The sequence below is a fragment of the Monomorium pharaonis genome, chromosome 2 (genome assembly GCF_013373865.1).
Source record: "Monomorium pharaonis isolate MP-MQ-018 chromosome 2, ASM1337386v2, whole genome shotgun sequence".
In the NCBI taxonomy this organism is placed as follows: Eukaryota; Metazoa; Arthropoda; class Insecta; order Hymenoptera; family Formicidae; genus Monomorium; species Monomorium pharaonis.
This window is the reverse complement of record NC_050468.1, coordinates 2,617,471-2,626,904: the sequence shown is the minus strand read 5'-3', so window position 1 is coordinate 2,626,904 and position 9,434 is coordinate 2,617,471. Positions and strand designations below refer to the sequence as shown.

The 9,434-nt window shown below is 31.0% G+C and overlaps 1 long non-coding RNA gene across 2 annotated transcripts; it reads left to right on the top strand.

The window, feature by feature from the left end:
- The first annotated feature begins 2,091 nt into the window (after positions 1-2,091).
- Positions 2,092-5,733, top strand: LOC118644492. Of its 2 annotated transcripts, XR_004962268.1 has the most exons (4): positions 2,092-2,467; positions 3,168-3,284; positions 3,789-3,810; positions 4,950-5,733. It is a non-coding gene; the product is annotated as an uncharacterized LOC118644492 (long non-coding RNA). The 2 variants fall into 2 exon arrangements; XR_004962269.1 differs by lacking the exon at positions 3,789-3,810 and having other exon boundaries at positions 2,094-2,467; positions 4,950-5,225.
- Positions 5,734-9,434: the final 3,701 nt, after the last annotated feature.

The following is a 9,434-nucleotide window of genomic DNA, read 5'->3' as shown; positions in this document are numbered from 1 at the left end:
AGTCATGCGCAAGGGACGATTAGCACGATTTTCAGCAGAGTGAACCTACTGTTCTTTCCTATAGTGTGATTGGACCGCGCATTGCTTCTTGTACAGACTGTGCCCGAGTAACGGGAGACAGACAGTGCCTTCTCACACTTGTGACAAAGAAACAAAGCTCCCTCAAGGGAGTAAACGTTGCTAAATGCTGCATTGCCATTTTGACATATTCTCTTGCTAATAACTGTGAACACTTAAATGCAGTCAATGCAATAGAAATAACCTCGATATCGATGCATTCTATCAAATAAAGTGTCATATATTTCATTTCAGATCTAATACATTTTTCGAAGCTTTACCGATAATTATTATCGAGAACAATTACCCGATAACTTATATATTAAGTGTACAAATAAATTTCTGCCTTCTATTATCAAAAATTGGGCATTTATTGTGAAAGAACGGAACCTTGTGTTTTATTTGAAGTATTGTTCATTGCTTGCTACTACTTTTTCCTATCTTTCTGGCAGCATACGAATACCATGTCGGATTCCGTGTCTTTGTACACTTCGTACTTTTTTTTTAAATTCTCATTCTCGGCGTTACGCGGGATTAACGATGTGACCGTGATACGGATCTGATCCCTTTGTGTGTGCGTGTGTGTGTGCATACGTACGCGTGTGTGTAAAAATTAAAGAATAAAACGGAAAAGGGTAATTCTTTGCTTGCATTACAGAGGAGAAATTAGAACCTCGTGGTTTGTCACTTCCACAATACTTAGAGACTCCAAATCTCCCTACCTCCCGTGTAACACAGGCAAAGAATTATCTTCTTTCGTTTTAGTTTTTAATTTTTATACATACGTATGCACGCACACACATGCGCGAGCACGCACACGCACGCACACGCACTCACGCACACACGCGCGCACACACACACACACACACACACACACACACACACAGGGATCTTCGTACACTTTCGGCCGCTACGTTCTTTGTCTTCAATGTCAAATTCACCGTTCTTAAACTTTTGAAACCACTCACGACAACTTCTTTCACTTAAGGCAGTCTCACCATATGCTACAAGCAATTGATGCGTCTCAGCTGCAGATTTCTTCAAATTGAAGAAGTAAATCAAAAGTTCCCGCAAATAACGCTTATTCGGCTTAAAATTCGACATTTTCTTACACAAAAGAATACCCACTCGACAAGTAATGATGTTAAAATATTGTAATACTTGAAAATGTCACATAAATATTTCGTTAATATTTTAATTGTAATTTTGCATGTGAAATATTTTAAAAATAAATCTGCATCATATTTTTATAATAATGCAAATGCAATATTTCTGAAATCTTTGAGAGAAGATAAAAAAGTTTGCTTTCATATTTGTATGGCTCTGTAATATTACAAAAAAACTGTGACAAATGCATTATTTCAAAAATATTTCTGGAAAATTAAAAAATAATATTAATATTTCTTACACAATAAATATTTCTGCACAATATTAAACGCAACATTGCATTTAAAGTATTTCTAAAAAATTTCTGAAGGATGTGTAGGTAATAAAAATTTAAACTGCTGAAAATAAATTTCTGCAATACTGCACAAGAAATATTGCAAATATAATGATTTAGAAACATTTCTGAATGTTTAAAATTGACATAAAAACATATTCTCTATATAATTATATAGTTAATAATGATAACATTAAGGTATACATGAAATAAACAAATACTGACAGAAAGCATCAAAATTGGTCTTTCATCAAAAGAACTCAGAAAGACCCCACAATTATATATTACTAAAGAGCGGACATTAATAATTGGCGAAGATCCACATAGGTTGCGTTTTGTAAAGTTTTCACATGTTTATCATAATGTCATGTATTGTATATATGCCGATATCTAGATATTATTTTGTTGTACTAACGGACATTTGAGTAGTTCTTGCGGACACATTATACGCTGAAGAAGGACAAGTAAGTCCGAAACTGTACGTTTTATTCTCATCGGTCTTTTTCTTCATCAATAAGCGATGTTGAATTGAAATTAAATTCTCAATGAATTAAATCTACTAACCGTTTTTAATGCTTGTCTTCGACCGTTTTCTACTTATATATACCCAGCAAACACCAAATATAAATGCAATATAACGTGAGAGTAACATGTAATATAACAGACGTTACACTCTATTTATATTATAGTTACGAAACTTTACTACATATATGTGATGTAACAAAATTATGAAGCTATAATATTACTTCGTTATTTGTATGTTACAATAACCGGACAGTGATGTAACCACAATGTTGCGTGGTTACACAACAATTGTTTCACTTATGTTATATAAATATTATAAAATTTGAATCTTGTGAGACTCTAACCTCAATCGCACAACGTACATCTCGTGCATTAGGCGCGCTTTCCCCTAGTGGATGCTATAATGACGAAAGAGAGATGTTGTTTTCTTGCAACTTTAATCAGGTAATCCTTTATGTTTTTTAAGTCAACATTTATTAAAGATTATATAAAAAGGTGTAGAAAATGTTGCTGCATTTAATTAACATATATTAATTTTCTTATATATAATATACATCATAGATAACTTATTATAATCTTTCCTACATGTTTTGTAGGTTATGTTTAGTCAGCAACAACAATATAGATTTATAAGTTATAACCGCCTTTATATATTTTTTATTTTTAATATTACATGTTAATTCGATGCAACATGTATTGTGGAATTGACGGTACATTGATAATTATACAATTTAGATCCATCATACAATTTCGATAAAATTGTATACGCTGCTTATTCGATGCATTTTTGCACAAAATGAACAAAAAAGTATGGCAGATAAAAGTTCTACTCTATCTTGCGAAGCAATAAATTTATCGTTAAAGTTAAAACTAACAGATATGTATATTATCAAATCTATTATTGACAAAATGTATAGCGATATGTTTCTTGTTTTGATCTGCACAACTACATATTTTTATATTTAAATAATGTATTTCTTAAGTAAATTTAAAGATAATTTATTATTCGGGCTGCTAGTTTTACATACATTTCTGCAAAAGTCACATAGCATATGTGTAAATCATACAATATATAAAGGCAGTTATAAACTTATAAATATAATTTATAAAGACGTATCATATTAAAACTAATTTTATATTACAGGATTCTGCCAATTATTCTTACATCATTCGGACAACTGTTCTTCTTAAAATTTAAAAGAACGCAAAGAATAACTGAAGTTTATAAAAGTTGAAGAAATTTTCACAAGGATTAGAACAGGTAAGAATAAATTATAGCCATTATATGTTTTTAGAATAAAACCCAGCAAATTAGAGATAGGAATAATCAAATGTTCCTTCTCAAGTTCCACTTTTGTGCACATTTCCAGAATAATCATACGCACATTCACTGGTCATTCTTAAATTATTCTATAAATAAAAATATCTTATTTTGTCTTTCGTCTCATATATGCCTATTTTGTAGTCTTTCGTCTTATATATGCCTCAATTTACAAACAATTAAGTTAGAGAATCAAAAATATAAATAAAAATTCTGAATGTGATCATTGTGAATGTATGAAAAGAATTGTATTAATTAGAATAAATTATTTTGGGAACAACAGAGTATTTAAATACTTACTTTTTAGTTTTTAATGTAATTAAGAGCTTTATCAATATAATTCTGAGGCGTATATCTGGCTGACACAAAATGCATAACAGTTACTAAATGACTAAGACCTACAGATAATCTTTGACATTCATAAACATATTTCCTATATTACAGCCTGCGACCACATCATCGGCAGGTTAGTTGAGTGACATTAGTCTGTATACTTTGTTGTAATTGTTTCAGATCAGATTTCGCTTTTTATTTATTTCAGTAATTTAAAAAAGATGGTTGTACGATACCTTTAAGAGTCACATAGTTGCAATACAATATTAAAATAAAATTATAACATTTGTCATTATTCTCTTACCTAGCCTGCCATAAGATAATGACATACTTGAAGAACTAGGAGGTACACCTTTGGATAATCCTTTTGATATGAATTGCTCTGCCAATTCTTTATATAATGGTTCGCTAAGCTTAAACAGAGACAAACTTCGGTGAATTTTTTATCAATAGCATACACCAGCTTACAAGAAAGAGAATTTTGGTGTAACAGCCAACAATTTTTTAATAATGTATTAATAAAATTTCTTACTGCTTCTCTTTAAAATTTGAATAATAAATATGATAATAATGATAATCTCATCAAATTGCTTGTTCTTTATTAAATCTTTTGCGAAGGTTTTCTCTAAACAAGTTAGATTGTAATATAGATATTTTCTCACACAAAAAAATAAACTGTTCACTTCATCCTATAACTTTTTTGGTAAAATTATGTTATTTGATACCTTCAAGGTCCACATATTCTGTTCGGCACACTGTAAATTCCAAGCTGTGAGGTTAATCTCTCTTTTATATCTTTCTTTCCTTACTCGTCTATTCTTTCTTCTACTTTACGCTCAAATAAAGTGTTTCTTCCTTTCTTGCTTTTAATATAACTAAAAATAAAACATAACACAAAGTATTAATCTTATCTCAGAATACTTACTCCATACAAAAAAATAAAAATTTTGTGAGACTTATCTGATTATACAACCCATTGTGTTAGACTAAACTTCAAATTAAGCACAGTCGTATTTTCCTTCACGATGTAAAATATGCAAATTATGCATAAAACTAAAAACTGACTCGCTGCTAACCTCGCGCACGTCATCATGTTGCGGCGTTGCGTCGGTTGCGCGTGCACCAGCGTGCAAAATAGCGAGATGCGTACATGCGCATGACGGTTTATTCGTACCAATCCTCGAATATTCTAAATACGTATTTAATGTTCTATATATGAATTAGTGTATTGGTGAGCGTTATATAATATTATTTATTATTTTCTTTTTACAGAAAACTGAACTCAAATGGAAGCGCTTGCACTCATGTCACTATCATGTCCTGACAATTTCGGATTTTATAAAACTATAGGAGACGTGATTGACGTTGAGATTGTGATTGACAGCTGGAGCAAAGCTATAATTTAGTTCAACATTACGTGAAGTTTATTTAATGTTTTTCTCTTATTTTCCCTCGTTTTTTATGTTTTTAAAAATTATTTTTAAAATATATTTACTAATAATCATAAAGTATAATATGTATACATTTGTTTAGATATAAGTTTATTTTGTTGATAAATATATGTGTTAAATATATTAAGAAGTTTATTGAAAAGACTATTTTTAATGTTATCTTTTTCCTTTATAATTATATCTATCCTTTATAATTTTAGAACTTACAATTTTCAGGAAGTCAAGTTCTTAAATTAATTTTACATAAAACAACGAAATTGCATTCAAAAGTATTTTTTGTTTTATGTAAACTTAATTTAAGTACTTAACCTCCTGGGAATTATGTGCTAAAATATATACATGTACATATATAACAACACTGTAATTATTTTTTATAACAGCAATATAATAGTTTATATTGCCATTACAAAACATCTCGGTTATAGTTATATAACAGTTCAGTTCTACGCTATATTTATGTTATGTAACTACAACATCACATGAGTAGGAAATTATAACTAACAGGAATGTTACATGTAACGTTCATGTAATATTACCTGTTACATTCCGTTTTATTGCAGCAATGTAATGGTTATATATTGGTGTTTGCTGGGTATTATGCTTATGCATCTTACAAGCTGGTGAATTTTATTATTAAATTATTATTAATAAAAAAATACCTTATTTTAATGTGCATATGTTTTATTTTATTTAATACTTTATAAATATTTAATATTTTATTGCAATAATTAGTAAGATATTACCTTTTCAGCACTTATAATTTCCTCGATGCGTTCTTATTCATATAAGTTAAAAAAATTAATATCTTGATTGTTCGAGACTAGAACAGTTTCATTATAATTTTAACATTTTTTTTGCTCTGTTTTATCCGCAAGTAGTGAGAGCTGCTGACAGCCATCGCGCTCATTGTAGTTCATTCATTCGATGCATCTAGTCGCACGGCGTTGTCACTAACTCATCACGCGCGCGTCTTTCGTTTTCTCGCATCGTGGTAACTATACAAAAAAACATGCCCAAAAAAGGGCATGTCAAAATCGATGCCCAAATAAGACTCGAAATCAGTTCGCTTGCCGCCCCTTTTTTCGCCTCCGCGATCGTAATTGTCTTAAGACGCAAAATTAGTCAGTCTCTCGCAGCGCGGCACCGACATTAGATCGTCCCGCAGATCTCTCGCGTCATCCGCCGATCCTAGCTGCGGGGATTCACTTCTGTTCCATCCCTAATTCGACAATTTATGTCAATTAATTCTTAAGTTCGCGTATTCGTATGAATGTGTGAATGCATCACGTCAATGCGCGAGTGCCCGTATCTTTCCCGCGAACGTCCTCTGCCTCGTGCACAAGATCTCCGTCGGATCGCGCGCAAGATTTCCGGATTCGCGAGAGCTTCGATCTAGAGGCTCTTCAAGATTTCCGCGTCGATTACAGGCAGCGTAATATCGGGACGTGTCAAGATCTCTTGTAAAAGATACGGTTCGCCTCTCGCTCTGAACGTCGGTTTTTAAATAAATAACTGAAGTGTGAGTGACACCATCGCCTCCTCTTTCTTTTCTCCACCACCTACGTTCCTCCCGTGAACTAATCGCATTCCTCATCACTCGCTTCGCGTCTCAATCGGGACGGATCCCGGCATTCTCCGTGCGATCGCGTTTAATCTACGCACGCACAAACATTGATTACTATTGCAACATTGCAAAATAATATGAGAGACTTTTACTTCAATCCTTTCTAGCTATTGTACATTTTAGAGCATTCACTCTAAATATTTATTTATCTTTTTTTATTATTTTCTCATGTAACAAGTCTCTTTTTACGATATATTACTTTTTTGTAATGTTATAAAATGAATATCTTTTTTTAATGTTACTAAAACAAAATAAAGTTTTAAAAAATTATGACAAAATAGAAGTGTTCTGTTACAAATTTCTATAATAATGCAAATCTATAAACCTTTATTAACATAATCAATGTATTAAACATTTTTAAAATATGTTTATTTTAAAACTGTTGTATTACATAAAAATAAGATTGCTTAAATTTAAAAAATATTATTGTAATACAATAATAATAATTGAAATAGGATCGATGAAACTGTCAAAAATAAATGTACAAATAAGATCGCCTATATTGATCTATAACGGATCTAGGTGCTAAAAAATTTTGGTACAATTTTTATTATTTCTAACTCATATATATGAACTGTGCGCATTTTATCGGTCTTGAAACAGTCACTAAATATAGACTGACAAGAATGCAACATAGTTCATAAGAAATAGTAAAAATTACACAAATTATTCAGTAACAAAACCCGCTATAAACCAATATAGGCAATTTCATTTTTATCTTCACATTTAACAATTTCATCGATCCTGTTTTAATTATTATTATTAGTTTTAATTATTATTATTAGATTACAATAATATTTTTTAAGTGTATCTGCAATTTCTTGGATAAAATGTATTTAAGATATTTTCTGAAATGTTTTTGCTATCTGCATAGATATGTTTCAGAAATATTTCAGTAATATTATCGAAATATTACTAAAATCTTTCGAAAAGATTACACTTGAAATGATCGCGGACATTGAAACATTGCAGAAGTGTTGCAAAAATAGTTGTGAAATATTTCTGTGATATTGCTGTATACAGTGTAACATTTCAAATAAAATATTTTAGAAACATTACATGCCGAGTGGGAAGTATTTTAGAAAATATTTCGGGTACATGTCTCGTCTAGCTTATACATATTGCACAAATCTTCCACCGCAAAGGTGCATTACACATATCGCGACCGCCCGAACCATAGTTACATCTATTACAGCTTAATTTCTACAATCGGAAAAACGGTCATCCATCCAATTGATAGTCGCCGTTGATGTTGTTTGACCTCGAAGACCGTACATGGATTAACATTTCGTGATGATCCATGATGAGTACTTTATGTTTACGGATACATATTTGTTATAGATCAGTTCAATAGATATCCGAAAGATGCAACATGTCTAGTTAAATAATAAATTTATAACAACAAAAATCCTTTTTGTCGACTAACTGGCCAAATTCATTAATTAATTAATTTTGGTTACATGACACGACGTTTCGACCTTAGTTTTAAGTCCTTTTCAAGTGTACGCAGGTTATTTTATCAGTGACATTACTTGAAATTGCTTTAATTTATCTATCAATTTCAACAACTAAAACAGACAGCGGATATGTTTTACACAAATTTTATAGAAAACAAGAATGCAGCAAAAAACACATACGAGAGTTAATTAACTTACAGTTATGTAATAGAAAGTTTCGTCAAATAATATAAAGTTAAATAAAATTAGTCAAAAAAAGTCAAAGTATATTATAAATTGTGTGAGAGAACTATAATGACACGTCTGTATTTAAGCGTTGTTCTTGTGTGACTGGCGCGCAAATAAATAGAAAAACAAATCCATGTTTGTAGATATTGTTACACTGACTTAATAATCCGATTATATATAATGTTCAAATTTTCTGTATCCTTTTGCAAGTTGATGGCATTCAGATTTCTCTTAATAAAAAACATTTCGGCAATCTCTCTTTTCTTCGTGTTTTTTTCCCGGTGTAAAATTCTTAGCTTAGCTCAATTAAAATCATGTTTATTAGTTAACCGGTGCTTACTAACTACAGAGTGATTGCTTTCGTGTTTCTTGATATCGTTGCGATGCTCCTTAATACGAGTCTCTAAACATCGCTTTGTTTGTCCGATATAAGAAGCATTACAATTAGTACATTCGATGCTAAACCACCTTAATCTCCTTTTCCACTTTAGTTTTATCTTTGCCTTTCTTAATCAAACAATCAAGCTTCATAAGGACCGCAAAAACCGTGTTCAAACCAAACTTATTCAGATTACGACTTACATTTTCGCTGACATGTTTAATGTATGGTAGTGACGCATTTTCTCACATCAAACGGCATGCTCGTAGGGATATTATCAAGATTGTTAGCGCGGTTGTCTAAATCATTTAGTCGTTTGTCGATATATTTATTAATTATTTTAGTAGGAAAACAATTATTTCTCAAGATATTACGTACAATTTGTATGTTGTCATTATGAAATCGATTATCCGATATTAAAATTGCATGGTCAACTAAATTCACTATTGTATTTATTTTGTACTTAAAAGGATGAGGACTCGAGAAATAATTAATATATCTACCAGAAAAAGTTGGTTTACGGTACCAATTCGTCATTATTTTGTTGTTGTCTCTAATTACAAAAGTGTCAAGAAAGGCGATCGAATTATTATTTTCTACTTCATAAGTGAACTGTAA